This window comes from Lissotriton vulgaris, chromosome 7 (assembly GCF_964263255.1).
Source record: "Lissotriton vulgaris chromosome 7, aLisVul1.2, whole genome shotgun sequence".
Lineage (NCBI taxonomy): Eukaryota > Metazoa > Chordata > Amphibia > Caudata > Salamandridae > Lissotriton > Lissotriton vulgaris.
The window spans coordinates 1,737,190,977-1,737,214,233 of record NC_141695.1 but is presented as its reverse complement, the minus strand read 5'-3'; the positions used below and the strand labels follow the sequence as shown (position 1 = coordinate 1,737,214,233).

General features: G+C 42.1%; 1 protein-coding gene across 1 annotated transcript in view; it reads left to right on the top strand.

Moving 5' to 3' along the window:
- Window positions 1–23,257, top strand: part of LOC147706522 (alpha-2-macroglobulin-like protein 1) — a 290,022-nt gene that overhangs the window by 4,747 nt on the left and 262,018 nt on the right. The gene's annotated exons all lie outside the window — the stretch shown is intronic.

Genomic DNA, 23,257 nt, shown 5'->3' with positions numbered 1-23,257 from the left:
TAGATGGGGAGGTTGGATTTATTAGAAGAAATGAGTAGAAACTTAGTTTGAGTTCGATTGAGTTTTAGGTGGTGGATAGTCACCCATCTTTTAAACTTCTTGGGGGTAGAGGAGTGGAGACAGATATCTCCAGGAGAAGATATCTTCAGGTAGATATGGGTATCATCTGCATATTGATAGTAAAGAATTCCTGACTTTACCAAATTCTCGCCAAGAGGTTCAAGATATAAGTTGAACAGGGTTGGGACAATGATAGAGCCCTGTGGGACACTTTGTCTTAGGTTGGTTTGCCGTAGACAGAGCTCCTTGTTTCCACTGTATGTGAACGATTAGACGGATAGCGGTCAAACCACTTTAAGACTGGTCCATTGATGTCCCCCATTCCTTCAGGATGCTAATCAGGGCGTGGTGGTTGACTGTGTCAAAGGCAGCTGAAAGGTCCAGGAGGGCAAATAAGCATGAGTTCCCAGAGTTTCTGTACTACACCCCTGGGTGTAGACAGACTTTAAAACATCAGTGAGGCTATTGGACTGGATGTGGAGCGATGGCTATAATGCTGGGCATAGGTGTCACTGTTGGGCTTTTTCAGACTCGGAAAGACAGGGCCGATTTTCACACTGTTGGGCAATATTAGTTGTTTCAGTGTGGAGTTCGCTAGGAATCTCCAGTATGGGAGCAGCGTCTTGACCCTTTCCTTGTTCAGGGATCCAGGTAAAGCAGTGGAGAGGTGATTGGAAGGTTTGACCTTAGCTATAGTTTCAAACAGAATTTAAAAAACCTTTGAAATTCACTAAAAAAAAAAAGGTTGCAGGGACGTAATGGTTAGGGTCAGATTTTTCTCCTACAAAACCAGAGAAATTCAGCCGTTATAGTTACCTGAGTTAACTATAACACACGTCCTCACAGTGCACTGCTTATGACCTCACATATTACATCACTCAAGACATGGTCAGTGACAAAACTCATGACACCTCAAATTATATAATTGACGGCATCAGTGATGAAATCATCCACAGCATCTCTGATGAACCCACTGCGAGCAGGGCCATGTAGATGTTGAAAAGAGTGAGGTTCAAGGAGGAGCCCTGAGGCTCTCTGCAACTGATCTCTGTGGGTTCCGAGAGGAACGGGGAAATCTGACTCGCTGTGTTCTACTGGTGAGGAAGGAACAGATCCAGGCATGGGCTTTGTCGTGGATGCTGGCGTCATGGAGTCTCATGATTATGGAGCTGTGGGAGACAGTGTTGAAGGCTCCCAAGAGGTCGAGGAGGACGAGGGCTGATGTTTCTCCCCGGTCGAGGAGGAGTGGATGCCGTCGGTAGTGGAGAAGAGGGCGGTCTCAATGCTGTGGTTGCTTTCGAGGCCAGATTAAGAGGAGTCCAGGATGTGGTTGGCTTTGATGAACTCTGAGAGTTGGGCGTTGATGGCCTTCTCGATGACCTTGGCTGGGAAGGGGAGCAGAGAGATAGGTCTGAAGTTCTTGAAGTTTGTCGGGTGGGCTGATGGTTTCTTCAGCAGAGCGTTGATCTTGGCGTGTTTCCTGTCATCGGGGAAGGTGGCGGTCTCGATGGAGCAGTTGATGGTGCGGCGTTGTTTGGGGGCGATGGTGGTGGTGGTGGCTCTGTAATAAACCCAATCCTTGTCAAGGTGAACCATTAAAGTCACTAAATAAGCCCGAGCTCACCACCCTAGTAGCTATCGCACAGGACAGACAGGCTTAATTTAAAGGCAATGTGCAAAGTATGTATGCAGTTTTTAGAAACATTAATAAAGTTGAAATGAGAAACAATAAAACTCCCCAAATGAATTAAAAACAAGTAAAATGCAAGAAACAAAAAGATACCAAGATTACACAAATCCAATAAGGGGAACAAGGGATATTCATTTTTAAAGGTTTATGTAGAAACAGTGCAAAGAAGCACAAAGTGACAATGATAGTCAATGGTTGTGGTAGCACAGGTCCTAGGTGCAATTTAAAGATGACCGCAATGGAGCTTGGGTCGGATACACTAAGCAGTTTTGTGTGGGTCAAAGAGTTTACCTTCTGACTTTAGTCATGTAAGTCCCAATTCACCACAGATAAACACTTCTAAATTACCCCAGGACCTTACGAGAGACAACTGATACTCACAGGGTGTCAGGCAGAGGCCACAGCAGGGTTCAGTTCAGGTCTAGTTGCCACTGGTCAACTGGACACTTGTAGGAAAAGCCCTCTTGTAGCTTGTTTTGTCACTGTAGCTTCAGTCTTATGGCCATTGGAGACCAAGCTTCAAGACGGAGATCAGGTCCAGTCCTTCTAACGTCTCAGATGGCAGGTTCAGTTCTCTCTCAATCTTTCAGCTGGTCACTGAGTAGTCTGATGTGATTGCCTGGAGATGCCACGTTTAAGCCAGGCACGAGCTAGCAGGTAAGACTGACCACTGTGAAAGCCCTAATCAATGGGGTAAATGTTCTAGAGGCTAACCCTATTCACTTAGGTCATTTTCAAGATGGCCAAAGTATTGGGCCCACTAAACTTGTGCTTTGAGGTCTGGAGGTGGGTGTGTGTGGGTAGTGTAGTTAGGTAATCCTGGTGCCCTCACATATCTCACACTAAAATCCAGTTTTAGACAGCCTCCGTACCCCCAACAAACTCAGAGACAGATGTCTCCTAAAATCAAAGCTGAGCTTTCAGCAACTAGGCAGTTGAAACACACAAAGTGTTTCATTATTCTGTTTATCTTCTTTGAAGTGCACCCAAAATGTTATATATAAACTAATTAGATCTGACAAACAAGCTGTGACGCTGTAATATTAAAGAGAGTCTCACTGGAACTGGGTTGCCCCGCTCAAGTGTCAACTAACACTTGTCTGAGACAGGGAGGCCTTTTTGAAGTGCACCCCAATAATCGTAAGAAATACGACTGATTTGCTTATGGCCAGGTCCAAACTGGGGTGGCATGGTGAGCAAAAGAATGATGGATTTAACCGAGATCTCTTGACTGGGGGTGAATGTTTTGATTGTTTTGCATTCCGTCCATCAATTGTGTGTCTTTTGCTTAATGGGAAGTAAGGCCTACTTAGGGGTGAATTATTAATATTAAATAAAGGGTTTAGGTCTGTCAGCCTGAAGTAATGTTTGCTTTGTCACTGCAGTAGGTGGCAGCCTACTGGTAGCATTTAACTTTCTGGGTACTTCGTTGGTAGCATACACTAGGGAATTATAAGTAAGTTAAACAGGTCAGTCAGGGGTATACCAATCTCATCATGTTGAAAGGAGGAGCACAAGCACTTTACCACTGAATAGCAGTGCTAAAGTGCACAGAGCTCTATAGCGAGCAAAAAATCTGGTTCAGCAAAAAAAGGCAAAATATTTGGATTGACCCTGAAGAAAGGGCAAATTTTCAACAAGGAGTAATTCTGCTTTTGTCAAGGTGATATTTATGTACGTGCTTGGCACAGTAATTTGAAATAGATTGAAGTGGGTTTTCAGTTGCTGATGTCGTGAGTGAAGGAGATTTTGAGGTAGAGGAGTGTATGAACCTTTGGCCCTGAAATATACAGGCAGATCACTGCAGTGAGAGCTCAACCCAGTGCTTAATTTGAGCTGTGGCTTTCCGGTGCTAAGCACCGGCAGTTAATTGGTTTACGGTGCTCGGCACCGGCACCTAATTGTCAACACCATACTTGGCACAGTCCACCACATGGTGGCGCTGCTCATCTAATTCAGAGATGAGCAGAAGAACAGGAGTGTAGGAATACAATATACATTAAAATTGCTAATACCTCCCTCCCGAGCCATTCCTTTAGCTTTGGGGACCTGGAATAATCCGAGCTGTCGCATTAACATACGAGAGAGAGGGTTAGTAGTTGTTTTGGCAGCGATGGCAATGGCGATGGGTGGTGCAAGCTGCAGTTGCCTCCTGGGCAGGGCCCTGGCACTTAATATTTTACAAATTAAGCACTGGCTCAACCTGCTGAGTTATCTTACAATGCTTGAAAGGTTTATGGATTCCCCAAGTGACCACCCTTTTTGTCTCCATTGCGCTGGCTCTGTATAATGATACTGAAGACGGCGTGGTAAACACAGTCGCTGTCAGCAAGGTTGCATTGTTCGCCATTAGGCAACCAGTGTATTTGCAAAGTAATGCCAACCAGAAACTTGCGAAAGAGATATTGACAACATTAATAAAAAAACTAAATGAAGACAAAAGATTACATGGGTGACTAGCCACCCCCTAAAGTCAGGAGGATTCTATTGTGTGGTTGGAATACTATTGGCACTGGAATAGTTTGCCTCTGTAAGTTGGCTGCAAATCTCAGCGGGTAAAAGTGCCCATTTCCAAGAGCTTTTCGTTACAGTTCACAGTTTCTGAATGTTAGTTCCACTGATTCGGCCTTTCAACATTTTAAGGACTATAAGAAAATGAGGCACATTTTTGAAGTTGCTTGTTTGAATCTTAGATTTAACATAGACTTTTTTGTACATTTTTCACTCTTGGTTCACAATGGCCAGAGACATGTACATTTAATAAGGATTCCCAATGAGGTCAAAGTAACCAGCACTGGCAATGCTAATAGGTCTGGCTTGTAAATAAAAGTGCCTTTTTAATCACTGATGGGTTTATGCCCTCACTAAACCATCCTTCATGCCTCTGCCACTCCTCCATCCCTGCATCCATTCAGCAACCTACATACTTATTCTTGGATTCAGCTGCTTATACAATCATAATAAATCATACAATTAACCACATATGCAAAATAAACTAAAAGAATAAAAGTAGAAAAAATCAAACCATGATGTAGCATAAACTCCGCAGGCATAGTGGAGTGGTGTGGCTCACTGGTTAGAGGCGGCAGACCCGTAAGCAGAGAACGGCCCGGGACCAGGGTTCAATTCCCGACGCGGCAGGGTCGTGGACCAGGGTCAAAACGGACTCGATAATTCTCGCCTTGGTGCCTACTCCAACCAGGGAACACACTCGGCAACTCTGGGCATTAAGCTTGCCTCATCTCTACAACGGCCCCCCACATACGCCGGGGATGCCTGGTTTCACCTTGGAGATACCCAGAAAGGGACCATCTCACAGGGAAAGCCAGGACAGGTTCCCCAGCGGTCTTCAGCGCCAGGATACTCCATGGAGTCGCAGTGCGCTTTACAAGTACACCCACATTTACATTTACATATGCCTGCAATATCAAATAAAATTAAACATAGCAGCGTCTGACTGCTATGCAGTGGTATTGTATAGAGTGTTTGCTTTAAAACTCCATTAAGGTCACCACATTTAGAAACACCATGGTGACCATCTTGGAATGGTAAAACAATGATGACACTATGGACAGTAAAACAATGATACACTCTAGACAATTCAGTTTCATGATGGTTTCTTGATTTAGAGGCAGAGGCCATGCATTATGAGAGCCTCTGCTGATGAAACGAGAAGCAAGTGGCCTTTTAGCAGTCTCTGGGGAGTTGGACATGTAACATATGTATGTTTTAATTAGAGAATCCAGGAGACAACTAAGCCTGCAGGAATTCCAAATAGATTCTAGCACAAATATTCACATTGCAAATCTTGTACCACTAGACAATGTAATATACAGTAGATCAACACCAAAACTCTTGCGCGCTAATGAAATATTTGGGAATACATATAACACAATACAGGTCTACAGGCTTTTACATGGTGAAATAACAATCCTTCCTTAAAGGCCTACTGGCTTTAATGTGGGTGTTTCATAATACTGCCTTTGTTGTAACTATGCATCGGCCATAATGTTTCCTAATGAACCTATTAGGCCTATAGCCTTTATCATTGGCTTGTCACCATAACCAACTCATACCCATTATATTGAGCATACGCCATGCCACAAACCAACCCTCAGGTACATTGTAATACCATAAATTACAAATATAATCAAAATTACAAAAGTAAACCAATATAAAACCCATTAAAAGCACATAATATGGGTTATTAAAGAGCAAATCGTCTATCCCAATGCTTTGTTCAAGCAGTTCACCAACACCAAAGGGGCATATTAACAAGGCCGTTTTCGGCCGCAAAGGCAGCGATAATTTTATCCCCTTATCAGTAAAGACACGTTATTGCATGTTTTGCTGACTTAGCGCCCATTTCCAGCACGCCTAACTTTGCATCGCTAATGAGATGCAAAGTAGGCATGGCTGTGAAACCAACCAGGGAAAATATTGAGATATTAACAAGGAAGGGTAGCGAATATTTAAATTGCGTTAAGTATGCCTTAACGCAAGAATTTAACGTTTGTTAAATTCCTGACTAAGGCATACTTAACATAGGGGGTAGATTCTGTGGCTAAGACCTCAGGCCCTCTCATCTAGGATATTGCTGTTTTCCACCATGGAAAACAGCGATATCCACACAATCTGTGGAATTTTTATAGCCTCGGCGTTGCGCGTTGTTGATAACAAGCTAACCGAGCGATAAATTGCAGAGATAGCCGGCAATAAATATGCAAGCGCTAAGCGCACTTTGCGATATTTATCGCCGGCCCTTGTTAATATGCCCCAAAGGTCTTGCCTACTATGATAGTCTGTGAGATTCCATGTAACAAAACAAAATTCTCCAGGATTTAGTGCAGTATAATAACAATCCATCCTTAAAGGTCCTTTGCCGGTAACACCATGGCTTTCAGTGAGATGAAAAAACTGGGGCGTCTCTCAAAGGGGCCTAGTCGATGTAATTGAGGGCGTGGCTTAAAAACACCTATGCATAATGTTTGTGCTTAGCATAGTGTGCCGCCCCACTGGCATTTTGCTGCTTCTGTCATTGCATCCAGATATATAATACAACAAGTAATATTGCACCTATAACAAGCCAGGACAATTAGCTTTGTCAATGGTTATTATTTGCATCAGATAAATAAGCAACAACTATGACGTCCTTGTATATAATGATGAAAAGGCTTCCATTCAGAAATGATGAGACTGTGAAAGAACAAAAACGAGTCTCTGAAGGCTTCAAAGGCTGTGAAGGGTGGCACCGCTGCAGAGTTAAGGTGTATTTTTACCCTTATTGTGAGGGCAAAAAACGGAGATCCCGATACAGACCCGTCTCAGCACCTGCTTTTTTGATGAGCACCGACAGGACCCGGCACACTTAAAACCCTGTCTTACACCCACTTTTCATAATAAGTTAGACAGGTCTACTGGCTTTGTCATAACTTTTAAGAATAAATAGATAAAATCTATGGAATCTGACATATACTTTCCTAATGAACCAATAAGATATATAGCTTTTACCACACGTGTGACACCATAATCAACACACGCCTACAAAAGAATGAGTAAACATATAACCATAATGCATACAGTTACAAATATGTACAAAATAACAGTTGGCAAAACAATATACAACTCCTCTAAAAATGAAGCAACAAGGATTATCACAGTGAAAATCTTCTATGTCCAGGGTTTATCAGAAGGGGTACCAACAACAACTCCCATTCCTACTATCGTAATCTGTTAGACTTCATGTAACAAAACACCTGTTGACAATCCACTGTTGAAGGCCTATTGGCTTTTTTTTAATTTTAATATATTTTTTATTGAGAGTTTATGAAAAGAAAAAGGAAAAAGATACATAACCATTACATGTCAATTTTCACATCGGAATTAAAAAAGTGCAGAATACATTATCCTAAGATAGACAGGCTGACAGTATACCATAATAATGCCAATACAAATTCGAATTCTAGGAGAAGGTATTCTTTTAAAGTGCACTGTGCATAGTGTAATATATTGATAATAGAAGCGATTAACAATACGTTCCAAGTTAACAATCAATAGCTAGCATTCCAGCACACTCCAGTATTTATCGTATTTTCTAAGGGCCCCTGATCTTGATGCGTATTTTTTTTCCCTTCCCTGAATCTTCAATATTTTTGCCTTCCATGCATTAAGAGTTGGTACTTTATCCGTTTTCCACAGTTGCAGAATAAGCGATCTTGCTACCAGTGATGCTATGAACAAGGACTCATCATGCGGAGTGGAACTAGGGGAGCAGCGAAAGACTGCAATTAATTCATTATGCCAGGCCTACCGTCTTTGTCATAACATTTCATAATAAACAGATCAAACCTATGGCACAGGAGATGACTTTTCCTAGTGAACCAATGAGGCTTATACCATTCATTTTGGGCTGGTCACCATATTCAACAATGATGTATTGTACTGAGCATAGGTTTCCCCACAAAGGCAACCATCACACATACCGTCTTGAAATTACAAAGGTATATAAAGTTATACTTGGCTTACGTAAATAGTACCTTGTGTAAGAGAGTCTAACAAGGATCAAGTGGGACTCTTCTATCCCAATTGGTTGTTAGAGGGATTAACCAAAACCCTTCTCGATTATAGTGATGTTTGAGATTCCATGTTATAAAATATTTCTCTGCTGTCTTTGATACAGAGTAACAACAATCTAGCATTAAATGCCTATTGACTTTAACATATGATTTCACAATAAATCATTCAGTCCTACTGCCTTTATCATAACGTTTCTTAATGAGCAGATCAGACCATAGTCTTGAACATTGGCTTGTCACCATAGATGGCACCGCCCTGTTCACTTGAACAGCAGCTTTCCTAAAAGCAAAAAGTGAAATGCCAGCACTCTTTTTCAGTGGAAGCACACAACCTCTTCCCAATCAGAAGCTGTACTGTAGAGATCCAACATGTGGATGGAGATCAAGCCACTCTCTCAGTCCTACTTCTAGCGCTTGGACGCCTCCGGGCAGCAATTCGCGCTATACAAATGTACATCCTATCCTATCCTATCCTATATTGATCGCATAAGACATAAGAGCTGTGCTGTTCAACCAGACCTAAAAACTGCCAGAGGTCCCTGGGTTCAAGGCCCTGATGAAATGTATTGTTCTAGTAGTTTAGGGAATTTGAAAACAGTGCAACATGCCATGAGACCCTGCAGCTTTTTAAAGTATAAAAGACATGCTAGATGATAACTGCTCAGGTCCATTTGCTGGGCTTTTGTAATGTACGTAAACTGTAAAATCTATTTTAAGAGGAAAAATGACAAGTACACTATGCTTGTTTCTACTGTGTTCCAATAAGGAAATATAGTTCATGTGTCGTAAATGTCTTTTACACTAAAAACAAGGGGCTTCATTTACGACTCGAGGCCCTAGTGATGATTTTGCACTTCCGGAGAATCACTTTTTTGACACTTTGGTGGCGCAGTGTGCCGAAGCATATTTACAAGGTCATGCAAAGCAACTTTGCATAGTTTTTCATGGCCTTGTAAATATGTTCCTCTTTCATGTAGAACGCTGCGTGAAAGGGGCATTCCATGGGTGTTCCTATGCAATCTGAATCATTCTGCACCTTCAGCCGATTAGACGCTGTCAAGGGTATTGAAAGAAACGCTGTTCATTTCAGAGCCACCATCTTGGGGGAGTATTCGGGGTGGAGGACTAGTTGTCTTGCCCCTCCCGCCCTCACAAGGATAAAAGACGCACTACTGCTCACGCGCGCAGACAAAGCAGATTACCATTCCTGAGGCGGAAGCAGGGAACAGAAGTTAAGCTGCAGGAATTTTATTGTGTGCTTTTTTTAAAACCTCTTGCACTGTCCTTTACTCACCTGAACTCTAGCACATTTCTCACCTTCAGCCGATTAGGCGCTGTCAGGGGGATTGAAAGAAACGCTGTTCATTTCAGAGCTGCCATCTTGGGGGAGTATTCGGGGTGGAGGACTAGTTGTCTTGCCCTTCCCGCCTTCACAAAGATAGAAGACGCGCTACTGCTCATGAGCGCAGACAAAGCAGATTACCATTCCTGAGGCGGAAGCCAGGAACAGAAGTTAAGCTGCATGAATTTTATTGTGTGTTTTTTAAAAACCTCTTGCACTGTCCTTTACTCACCTGCACTCTCTCGCATTTCTCACCTTCGGCCGATTAGGTGCTGTCTGGGGGATTAAAAGAAATGCTGTTCATTTCAGAGCCGCCATCTTGGGGGAGTATTCGGGGTGGAGGACTAGTTGTCTTGCCCCTCCCGCCCTCACAAGGATAAAATGGCCCCACCCACCCGGACGCACAGCGGACACGCCGAAGGCGAGCCACAGGCAAGCCCGTCTGCGTCCGTCCGCGCCTAGCCGGGCCCAGGGGCCAGCGCCCCTGCTCAAATTACCACCTACTCTTCGGAGGACCTAAGAATTCTACACCAGGTAAATCACTCACCTTGCCACACCATTTTTGATCTCCTTAAACGCCTCAGCATTCTCCGAGATCCCATAAGTCAACTAGGAACCCTGCCCACCGCTCCTTGCCAGAGCCAGAGGCCTATCCCAGCGCACGCCAGAGACTTAAAACTTCACATCTCTTACCTTAATACCCGTTCCCTAGTCAAGCATCAATTCCTTTTCCTCCTATCAGACAAACCTCACATCTTTTTTGTCACTGAAACATGGCTTAATACTGACTCCTCCCCGGACATCCTGGCAGCCCTCCCAGACGGTACACAGACAAAATATCGATTTTTAAATATCGATATACAAAAATATCGAAGTTTAAATATCGATGGGACAAAATATCGAAGGTAAGTAATATCGACAGTCTTAATATCGATATTAGTATGATATCAGTCATATCGAAGTTGTAAATATCGATGTCAATAATATCGAAATTAATAACTTCGATGTTACTAATATCAATTTTTAAATAAATTTAGTGTATATTATATTGTATTTATTATGTTTTATTATTTATTTTTAATGTAATTTAATTAAATATTGTCTTTTACTACTGTAGCGGGTTGTGGGTTTATAGGGGAATAGGGTGGGAAGTAATTTAATTATGTTAAATTAATTATTAATTAGTAGGAATTATTAATTAATTAATTGAGAAATAATTTTTATTTTTAATTAATTGATTAATTGATAAATATGTTCTGTAGCGGGTTATGGGTTTATAGGGGAATAGGGTGGGAAGTAATTTAATAATAATTAATTAATTGATGTTTGTACATATTTTAATTAATAATTAATTGGTAATTAATTTCTATTAATTAGTTAATTAATTAATATAATTTTGTACATATTTATAATTATTAATTAGTTGGTAATTAATTAATATTAATTATTTAATTACATTAATTATAGTAATATTTTTTATATATAATTTATTGTTATTCTTAATTAATTAATTGGGAAAAATAATATTAATTATTAAATTAAATTAATTACAGCAAATGTGCTAATATATTTACTTTATTGTTATTGTTAATAATTAATTGGTAATTAAATAATATTAATTAATTTTGGGTAAATGAGTATTTTTAGGGTTCAGGGTCAGTTTTCAGTTTTTGGGTAAAGGGGTATTTTTAGGGTTCTGGGTCAGTTTTCAGTTTTTGGGTAAAGGGGTATTTTTAGGGTTCAGGGTCAGTTTTCAGTTTTTGGGTAAAGGGGTATTTTTAGGGTTCAGGGTCAGTTTTCAGTTTTTGGGTAAAGGGGTATTTTTAGGGTTCAGGGTCAGTTTTCAATTTTTGGGTAAAGGGGTATTTTTAGGGTTCAGGGTCAGTTTTCAGTTTTTGGGTAAAGGGGTATTTTTAGGGTTCAGGGTCAGTTTTCAGTTTTTGGGTAAAGGGGTATTTTTAGGTTTCAGGGTCAGTTTTGGGTTTTTGGGGTACAGGGATATTTTTAGGGTTCAGGGTCAGTTTTGGGTTTTTGGGGTACAGGCGTACAGGGTAAAAACTAAAAAATATTACATTAAATCAAATAAATTACATGAAAAAAATTAAAATTACATTCAATTATTAAGTGTTTAATTTATTTTAAATGTATATGTATTAGTTTTAATTTTTTAAAAATATTTTTATTTAATATTTGTAAAATTATATGTATTTTAAAATTATTTTTACATTATTATTAATACATTTAAAAAAACGATATTTTTGATTCCGATATTTTTGTACTACGATATTATTTTTTCGATATTTTTGTACTTACCTTAATGAAGATAGGATTCCGATATTTTTGCTGTCGATATTTTTGCTCCGATATTTTTGCATTTCGATATTCTGTCTGTCGATATTATGTCAGACATTCCTCCCAGACACCTATTACATTCGGCATGTCGACCGGGCCCCAGGAAAAGCAAGAGGTGGAGTAGTGGCCATCATCAATAAAGATCATGTTTTTACCTCCATGTCCACTTTGAACCTCCCTGCAGCAGACAATCTAATTATTAAACTTGAATCTAAGGCCGGCCCACTAATCTGTGTAGTAATATACAGACCCCCCCAACACATGCCCCTATTTCCTCTTTCACTGTGCGAAAAATTGGCCACTGTGGTCATGGACTATCCAAAAATCCTCTTACTCAGCTCTTCAATTACTGGTGCAACGATGATCTAGGCTGCCCCCAGGACAGCGAATTAATGGAACTTCTCTCTGGCCTTAATTTTAGTCATCACATTGTCTCCGCCACCCACGTCGAGGGGCATACACTTGATCAGGTGTGGAGTACCAATCTCACTGTCTCCACACCCACCATATCCCCTTGTATACGGTCCGACCATTTCCTTATTAACTTCAATATCTCTACTCTGATTTGAAGCAAGCCCCCGGCAATTAAGGAACGTTTCAACAGGAAATGGAGCACTCTTGATAAACAAGCTTTTTTAGACAGTTTAGATAGTTCCATTCCAGCTGATAACCTGGACCTTGATCAGGTTAGGCCAACATTTCAGACTGGCTACTAGCAGCAAGTAATATACACGCCCCACTAAAAAGACTTAAAACCGCCCGCCGCTCGGATGACCAGAAGTGCTTTTCCCATGATCTGAGGGTCCAAAAATTAGATACCCGCCAAAAGGAGCGGAACTGGAGAAGAGCTTATGACCCACAGGCAAAATCTATTTATTTGGTTGCTCGAGCAGACTACAAGAAAGCCATCACCCAAGCTAAAGCCTCATATTTTTCGGACATAATAGAACACTCGGAAAACAAATCTAAGGATATTTTCGCAATTGTCAATAAGTTAACCAACACTGAGAGAATTCTTCCCAAATCTGTGGTCACTCAAGATCTGTGCAACTCTCTTAATCAATACTTTTTGATAAATTCGCTATCATCAAAGCCAGCATCCCAGTCATTGATCTTAAGCCAAACCCTCCTGCACATATCTCCGGTACCCGTTCCTTTGATCACTTCCCACCTCTTGATGTATATTCCCTACAGGCCCTTCTGACCAGGGTAAAATCTGGCTCCCCCAGGGATTGCTGCCCCCCTTACTTCTTAAAAGATATTTTCTCAGCCCTCTCTCCCCCCATTTTGACCCTTCTTAATGCATCCTTGTCCCAGGGCATGGTCCCTAAAGTCTTTAAAGAAGCAGTCGTCGTACCCCTCTTAAAAAAAACGGGGACAGATCCTTCAACCCTCTCCAATTACAGGCTTATCTCCCTCCTCCCCTATCTGGCCAAAGTTCTTGAAATGTAAATGTAAATGTAAAGTATTTGTAGAGCGCACTGCTACCAAGCGGTTTTGTGGCGCTATTACTCATACCGCTGTGGAACCCTTCCTGGCTTTCCCTGTGAAGTGTCCACTCATGGGCACCCCCAGGCTGAAGCCAGGCTTCCTAGTGCTGTTGGGGCCGTTGTGGAGATTAAGCAAGTTATTGCCCAGAGTTGCAGCGTGGGACCCATAATTGGAATAGGCACTGAGGCGAGAATATCAGGTCTGAGGACTTTTTGAGCCCGAGACCAGCCGAGGTGGGAATCCAACCCTGGTCGCGGGCCAGAGCTCTGCATCAAGGTCTGCCACTCTAACCATTGAGCCACACTTGTCCACATAGCTCCAGGAAGCTCATGTAACCACCCACCTTTCCAACTTCATCAAGCAGTCTAACTTTCTGGATCCCTATCAAGCCGGGCTCCGCCCCGCCCACTCCACCGAGACAGTCATCAATGCTGTCATGGACTGTCTTCGCGACAATGCAGATAAAGGAATCCCACAGGCCCTGGTCCTACTGGACCTCTTGGCCACGTTTGACACGGTCGATCATACCATCTTATTGGACCGTGTCAGACAGGCCGGCATCTGTAACTCAGCCTACAGCTGGATCAGGTCCTTTCTCAGCAACTGCAGACAAGCTGTCCGTCTAGCTCCCTTAACTGTCCCCAATCTCCACACCTCCTGTGGGGTCCCCCAGTGTTCCTCACTGTCCCCCCTTTTGTTTAATTTGTATTTGGTTCCTCTGATTCAGTCCCTGAAAGCGTTCAAGGCCGTCTCATTTAATTATGCAGACGATCTTCAACTCCTCTTCACAATAGATAACTCCCCTGAATCCATCCGGGAGTTTCAGGGCACCATGCTGCACATCCGTCAATGGGTGGATTCTAATCACCTGAAACTGAATCCCAGTAAGAACAAACTAGTCCTCAACGGCACAAGTCAATCACTCTGGGGACCTCACTATTGGCCTCCAGAACTTGGCTCTCCTCCTACTCCCTCCACCTCGGCAAAGAACCTGAGGGTGTCCATCAATAAGGACTTGTCACTGAAAACCCAAGTAGGCACGGTGGTGTCCTCCTGTTTCTTCCAGCTTCGTAGGATCAGGAAGATCAGTCGAATGCTGACCCAGCTGGCCCTGATCCAAGTGGTGATAGCCTTAGTACTGTCACACCTGGACTATGCCAATTCCATCTACTTGGGCCTCCCTCTATTTCTGAGCAAATGTCTCCAATTGGTCCAAAATCAAGCCGCCAGATTGATCCATCAAAAGCCGCGTTGGCAGTCAGCCAGGCCCCTGTTAAAAAAACTTCATTGGCTCCCTATCTCCCAACGAGTAGTATTCAAAACGGCTGTATCATTCTCAAGTCCCTTCACTCCCGCAGTCTCCAATTCATCAACAATCTTTTGCCCAGGTATATTCCTTCTCGCAACGTCCGGTCCGCCAATCTCCATCTTCTGGTAAATGTAAATTGATACTTGTATAGCGCACTACTCACCCGCAAGGGTCTCAAGGCGCTTGTACGAATACCGCTGTGGAACCCATCCTGGCTTTCCCTGTGAGGCGTCCACTCCTGGGCACCCCCAAGGTGGAGGCCAGGCATCCTTAGCGTTGTGGGGGCCGTTGTGGAGATTAAGCAAGCTATTGCCCAGAGTTGCAGAGTGGGACTCCATGATTGGAATAGGCACCGAGGCGAGAATTATCAGGTCAGTGGAATTTTTGAGCCCAAGACCCGCCGAGGCGGAGAATTGAACCCTGGTCCTGGGCTAGACCGCTGCATCAGGGTCTGCCGCTCTAATCATTGAGCCACACTTCTCCACTGGTCATTCCCTCTTTCACGCTCCAAAACCAGGGAGGACGCAGGTTCGCGACTCTTGCTTCCAGACTCTGGAATTCTCTCCCCTTGGAAATCCACTCCTGTACTAATCTCCTAATGTTCAGGAGCCAGCTTAAAACCTGGCTATTCACTCAGGCCTATGTATAATCCTCTGACCGCCCGGGCATCTGCTAGTCAGCGACATGAAGCCTCTGGGTGTAAGTGCGCTATATAAAAGATTGTTAACATAACATAACATAACATTCCCAGATTTATGAGAAATCCTAAACCTGAAATGACTCCGATTTTAACGCCTCCACAGGGGCGGCGTTAGGGAGGTGCAACGAAGAGAAATATCCTTATCGTTTTTTCTTCTTTCTATACGGGCTGCCATCTGCAGCATGCATACAAAGAAGGCAATGCCAAAAATGATTGGTTTTGTGCAGGAAGTTGTCCCTTCCTGCACAAAACCAATCATTCCTGCAGCCAAGCACCCTTGCAATATGACGTAAGAGTGCCTGCACTGGCGCAGGGCAGCCAACTGTGCGCCAGGACAGGGGAAAGCACCGGAATGCGTCATATTGTTGTTAATACAACACATCCCTGTGCTTTAAAAGTGAAGCACCATGGCGCAGCTAAACGTTTTGTGGTGCCGCGATGCATACATTTCTTGTAAATGAGATTCACTGTGTGCACACTAAATTTCGACCCCAGAAAATCAATATGTCACAATATTGAAGATAACATCCATACTAATATAATAAAGAGAGAGCCCAAACCTTTGAGGCGGGTAATCTCAGGAGCCACAGCACCAATCACAACACCCAATACAGCGTTGGAAAGGGCAATTGCAGCAGAAGGACATGGGCTATGCAGACGCCCACCATATACATTTAAAAGGTAAAAGAAATGTACCAGCAAAGTAGTCCCTTGTGGGCGTGTCTGCGTTGTGCTGTGGGCGTGTGTTGGGGGGCGTAAAAAACGCGGGGGCGTGTGGTACGTTCCGTTCTTCATGCCATGTCCCATATTGTGTGCTAATCCCACCCTGCTCACTTTAAATACCCCTGCACCCCATAATCATAATACACCTTTACTCCTTAAAATACCCTAACACCCTTAAACACTAGTCCATCTTAACCCTATAAATATAACCTGTACCCCAAAACCCAAACCTATCCCTAAACCCTAAAAATACCCCTGTACCCCAAAACCCAAACCTAGCCCTGAACCCTATAAATACCCCTGTATCTCAAAACCCAAACCTACACCTGAACCCTAAAAATACCCCTGTACCCCAAAACCCAAACCTAGCCCTGAACCCTAAAAATACCAATGTACCCCAAAACCCAAACCTACCCCTGAACCCTAAAATACCCGTGTACCCCTAAACCCAAACCTAGCCCTGCACCCTTAAAATACCCCTGTACCCCGAAACCCAAACCTACTCCTGAACACTAAAAATACCCCTGTACCCCAAAACCCAAACCTAGCCCTGAACCCTAAAAATAACCCTGTACCCCAAAACCGAAACCTACCCCTGAACCCTAAAATACCCCTGTACCCCTATCCCAAACCTAGCCCTGAACCCTTAATATACCCCTGTACCCCAAAACCCAAACCTAGCCCTGAACCCTTAAAATACCCCTGTACCCGAAAACCCAAACCTACCCCTGAACCTTAAAAATACCCCTATACCCCAAAACCCAAACCTAGCCCTGCACCCTAAAAATACCCCTGTACCCCAAAACCCATACCTATCCCTAAACCCTAAAACTACCCCTGTACCCCATAACCCAAAACTATATCTGAACCCTTAAAATTACCAAACACCCCAAAACATATACCTCAGTACCCCAAAACATATACATGCATTTAAAACGAATTTCATTGTAAATGTTTGCGTGGTAAAAACATATCAAATGTAATGCCATGCGTTATAATGGCATTGCGGAGTCATGGTACTTTCGTAATGAAAGTATGCGGAATGATGGTATGCGCAAAGAAAGTTGCGGAATAATGGGTGTTTACCCTCCCTCTGTAAGTACATTGGTGGCACGGCTGCCGACATCTCCAGCAACATACTCATATTTTTTCACCACCCATTTGAAAAATGCACAGGTCTCTCTCATTGATGGCCAGCACCAACATACACTTTTAGACACACCTCCCGCCACAAGTTCTAGAATTGCGAACTTTAGAGCTGGAGAGCTACGTTCGAATCTCGGCATCAGCTCAACATCCTGTGATTCCAGGCAAATTGCTTTCTCTTCCTGTGCCTACCACAAATGAATGTGTTCTTCTGTAATGTATTTTGTGCTCATGCCATGTTGTCGAGTTCGCGCTATATAATATTGGAAGGAAAAATAAAGTAGGGAAACTCGAGTTCACACACTACTGAACGCGCACTCTTAAGTGCATCAGCGGTGCACTGTGAATCGGAGCGTTTCACAGGCCTGTCACAGATAAGAAATGCTATCAAAACGAAATCCTACAAGACAATATACTACTGTCCGGCAGCAATTCATACCCGGACAACGTCGGGACGGGCTGCTAGTATATCTATAAAACAAAAAGACATGTAGGTCTAGATTGTCTACACCAAACTCCACATTATGTACCTACACATTGTATATAGCTTCAAGGTAGGGAGATGTTCAGTTAAGAAAAGTAAATGCATTCTTTACTGCATGTACTTACCTTTCTATATTTTGTCCTTCGATATTCTGTCTTTGATATTCTTGTACCATGATATTCTGGGGTTCGATAATCAGAAGTGCAATCCCAAAACAATACATATGTTTGTCTCAAGTTGAATGACATTTGTTTCTGTTTTTACAGTGCTTTCAAACCCTAGGGGCTTAAGCGCTAAATGAAACTACCTTTTTATGAGGTGGTTAAATGTTTTTACTGTCTTGTGTGCTTAAAGGTGTGCCTGTTGAGTGGACTTCCTGAACATGTACATGCAGATAGGATCTTCTCAGAAAGCAGCTTAAAACTTTGTTTACAGTTTGGGCTGGGAATATGGAAAGGGCGGGAAGTGGACAGGAGGGGAGGCAGATAAATGCAAGACATATGTGAGCAACAACAAACAACATGTAAAGCTATATCGGCCGCAAAAGATCATATCTGGATTGTGTACATGAGCTTTTGCTCACACTGTGTACTTTGGCAGTACCTGAATGATTGCTCTTGTCCAAAAAGTACTTTGTATTGTGTTATAATGTATTGTAGGGGAATGGAAAGATAAGAAAATGATACTTAATACAAGTACATATCTAACAATGGTGTCTGTCTCTCTCAAAAGGCTACTTTTGTACTGAATGGCACAGTCATCAATAAAGGCCACCGCAGTGCTGGGAAGCTCCTTGCGAGGCAAATCGCAAGAATTATCTTTTCAAGTCAAAAAGGGGATATTTACGTTAAACATATTTTTTTCTCACGTGTCACTCTGCCAAAAGTGATACTGCAGTTTACATTTTTAAAGGTGTATTTAGAAACACTTACTGTAAGATTTGACCCCAAAAAGTAAACATTTTTGATAAAAACACGACAGCGACCAAGGCTGACAAAATAAGATGTGGAAATGCAAATGAAAAAATCACAAGTCCGCAATAAACTAAGAATTCCAAATGTACATTCAAGAAAGAAATTGAGATAGTTGGTTGGTAAATTAAAAGTGTCGCAATTTCCTCAGCTTAAAATTCATCCTACCTTAATATTTGTCAAAGACACACACATATAGACTCTTGCACCCTTGAAATCATCTGCTAGAAGCATAATCAATCTAAAATCAATCCTTTTAATCTACTGATCTGTTGAAGTTTCATTTACATTTTGCTTTCACCTATCAGAACATTCAACATCCGGCATTGTCAGCGTAAGTGGAAGCATTTTGCTCATGCAGATGGGCACAACCATCTAAAATTAGTATCTTCTGTGTCAGTGTTAGTAAGACAATCTCTGCTTCCTTTCTGTTTTCAGTCCATGACGTTTTAATTTATTCTTGCAATGGATCATTTTTCACTATTTTCTTTTTTTAGTTTCAAACTTTAAATTTCTGTGTTGTATATTTACCAATAACATCACAGGCTTGCAAAGCTCAGCCCTATTGACTCTGGCAAGGCGTTTTCAGTTTGAACTTTTCCCTACACTTTTAATTATGGCTTATTTACTGTCACAGTTCCAGACAGTAACTGTCTCCCGCTTATTTAAGAATTCTCCTGATTTTAGGAATTTGAACTCAATTAGAAATTGCTGAAAGAGCTGGTGGTTCAAATTCAGGATAGAGCTGGCCATTCAACCACTATGGCATTTCATCTCTAGACTGCAGTTTAGAGGAATGTTTTCAGAACAGGATGGGCTGCCATGATCCAACCATGCCTGAATGTCCACCTTCTTGTTGTCGCCTCCTGCAAAATGAGCTCATATGAACATATTTGCCATTTTTGAGGTTGGAGTTCAACACAGCACTGATGTATTTAGTGGATTTTGTATATAATTTACTTCTTCAAACATTGGCATGCACTTACCACATGTGATGAAAGACATTTACCCCATAGCAGTATTGAGGTACAGAGATCCCAAACTTAAAGTTTGACTTGAATTCCTTAGAATTCAAATTTTGACTGTGATCTTCAGACTGTATATATTTTTAAAAGGTTGGAGATTACAATTTCTGTTTTGGAAAGGATTTGGGACTGGTTCTCGAGGTGTGGACCTGCTCAGGAACTACTCTGGCATTCCTCTTCAAAAAGCAGGAAATGAAAAACAAACCTTTAGGTGCACCAGACCTATTACCTACATTATGCACTTACAGAGTCTGTCCTTCTTCAAGCACTGGTACTTTGGACAGCCTCTTTCAAGACTTTGGCAACCACATCTTGGCTCAGCTAGGTATATTTGTCTCACCTAATGCCATTGGCTGATGGGTGTATCTTTCAGCCTCCAATAGAATGTTCCCATTGCAATGCACACAGCATGTAGCAAGGCCTATTTGCTAAATACAGAAGCCCTCTTGGAAAGACGTGCATGGTAACCAAATGCTTACTTACATATGTTCTAGTTTAGTATAGAAATACATAATAACACTTGTGGGGTCTTATTTAAAAAAAAATCCTTTTGTTCAAAAAAGCAACATCAGAGATTTAAAAAAGTACATACGTCTGTTGTTCATACTTCAAGTAGACATTGCTTTATAATGTAAGTTTTTTAGGTTTCAATAGGCAAATGTGACTTTAACAACTGCTACTATGCATCTCTGTCTTTGCCTCACTCCACCGGCTCCTGCCTCCTGCCTTTCCTTGACACTTCACAGCTGGATTTTGTTTGAATCTTTTGTACAAATGACTTCTCCATGAGCCCAGAGCCTCTCATGCTGTTGTATATTTGCTGGCAGGACTCTCTGACTCTTTCATATCACATCACATATTATAAAGTTCCCTCCTTCACTACAAGGGCCTTCCCGACCTTCTCGTCTATGTCTTTTCCTCCCCACACAACATGAGGGTCTTGTAAGTAATGTATAAAGCCACATTCAAGAATTTCTCTTTGAAGGAGGAGGTCAGGGTCAGGCTCATAATGGTGGTGTCTTGCTAAGATTACTGAAAACATATCTTTCATTTTAAAAAACACATTCAGCACGTGTAACAACACAGTACAAGACCCCTGGCCTCCATTTGTTATATATTTTTTTAAAGTAAAGCATTAAATATGCTTATAATATGGCCCAGTCAATGACAATTTATTCAATGACCCTTACTCCAGCCCAATAAAGCCAAGTTATTGTCAACTGCAGGGAGATTTGTTTTTGGTCTGGTCTAGAGGCAGGTTTAGATGTTTTGCCAACTTCATGTTAATCAAAAAATCCATAAACAATAATCCATTGTTTTTTTTAAGTGGTCATTTACGTTTATCATCTGCTCACTGTACATCCAGCTTGGGGCAGTGGGTTGGCCAACTTCAGTGACTGCCTCTTGCACGGTGAGTGATTTTTTTGTCTGATCATATGTGAACTTTCCAAATAAAGCACTACACTTCAGAGCTAGGGCTGGCAAGCCAACCCCTCCTTCTTTTATTTCTGTTTTCTATTTACTATTTCTATATTGTCTTTTAAACGTTTGATTCAGATCACATATGGATACTGATAAAAACATATAAAAAATCCTTTACCTTCTTGCCTAGGAAAGGTAGAAGGAGCGATGTGCTCTCAGAGAGGAAACAGCCTTAACTACGTATGGGCATATTATCAAGCCCCTTATCGCCGCGTCATCGGGACTATTCTGCCGATAACGCGGCGATATTTGCATCACCCTATTATCAAGGCAACGTTAAGTCAAGTAACATGGCTTAAAGCCACGTTAATTGACTTAACGCTTCCTTGGTAATAAGGCCCCTTTCACGATAAACTAATCGTGATAGGGGGAGTACAGTGGGTGTTGTGGTGGGCGTTCCACCGCAACACCCATTCACTTCGACGCTGCCACCTATTATCAAGATAGGCGATAATAGGTGGCAGCGCCGAATTTAAGAACAGGAAAGACCCGTTCTTAAGGTGGCGAAACGAGGAGAAATGCTTTATTTCTCCTCGTTTTTGCTTTTTCCATGTGTGCTGCCTTGTGCAGCTCACATGGAAAAAGCAAAATGCCAAGGTTTGTTTATGAACATAAACAAACCGATTTTTAAAAATGCCAATTTGTAACTTACATGTGTGCTGCATGAAGCAGCACACATGTAAGTTACAAAATGGCATTTAAGCTTTGTTTCTGTGCTGGAAGGAACACCTTCCTGTACATAAACAAACCGATTTTTAAAAATGCCAATTTGTAACTTACATGTGTGCTGCATGAAGCAGCACACATGTAAGTTACAAAATGGCATTTAAGCTTTGTTTCTGTGCTGGAAGGAACACCTTCCTGTACATAAACAAACCTTCCCTGCCTGCGCTGGCGTTAAGTTGTAAAACTTACCGCCATCGCAGGGGGAAACGCTAGGCTGCACCGTATCCTTGGTAATATGGTGTAGCCTAGCGTTCCCGAAGTGGCGAAGAGAGGCGTTAAGCCAAGGCGGCGGACACCTCTCTTCGCCACTTTGTTGGTAATATGCCCCGCAGTCTTTACCACACAGGTTTTACCATGCAAACCTTTCCCACGTAGGTGGCTTTACAACACTCATGCCCTTGCCACACACAGTAAGTATTCATATATATCATTTATTGTATTGATAATAACTTTAACACCATTTGAAGACTCTCCATGAAACTTTCTAAAAAAGTGCTATCCTTTGACTGTTTTGCCGCCCATGGAACGTTCCAGGGTGATTCATGAAGTGGGGGCCGAGACAAAAGGAGTCCCAAAATGCATTTTCCCCATTCATTTTTCCATAGGATCTTTAGACACAGCTGAAGCCCAAACCGCTGAACGGATTTACACCAAATTGGCACAAAGCTAGATCTAGGTCCAGAAAGAGGGCTTTTTGTGTTTTGGTGTAAATCAGTTCAGTAGTTTGTTCCCATTCATTGCACACTGGTCTTACAAGCTTTAGACTTCCTTTCTTAGTACCCATGTTCACATGCATTTTTCAGTCTCTTTTTCAAAATAAGCACTTCTAGTTTCTGCTGTTTCCATTTCCCCCCTGCTCATGGGAACCCAACCATTCATGTCTAAAAATGCAGTATCAATACTATTATAATTCCCCTCCCTTTACCACCAACTACAAGTTTGTGGTAAATAACGTAAAAACCCCAAAAAGCAATTTTTTGCAAATTGCTTCAGTGCCATGTTGCAGACATACATGCCCTTAGAGCATGTATGTCTGCAACATGTGCACCCATACACAATTGAGGGGTGCAACAGGGTGTCAAAGTGACACCCTGCCACCCTTCAATGTTTTCCCCCTTTTACCGAATCGGTATTTACCGATTTGGTAATTGACATTCATTCCTATGGGCCTCCAGGCCCAT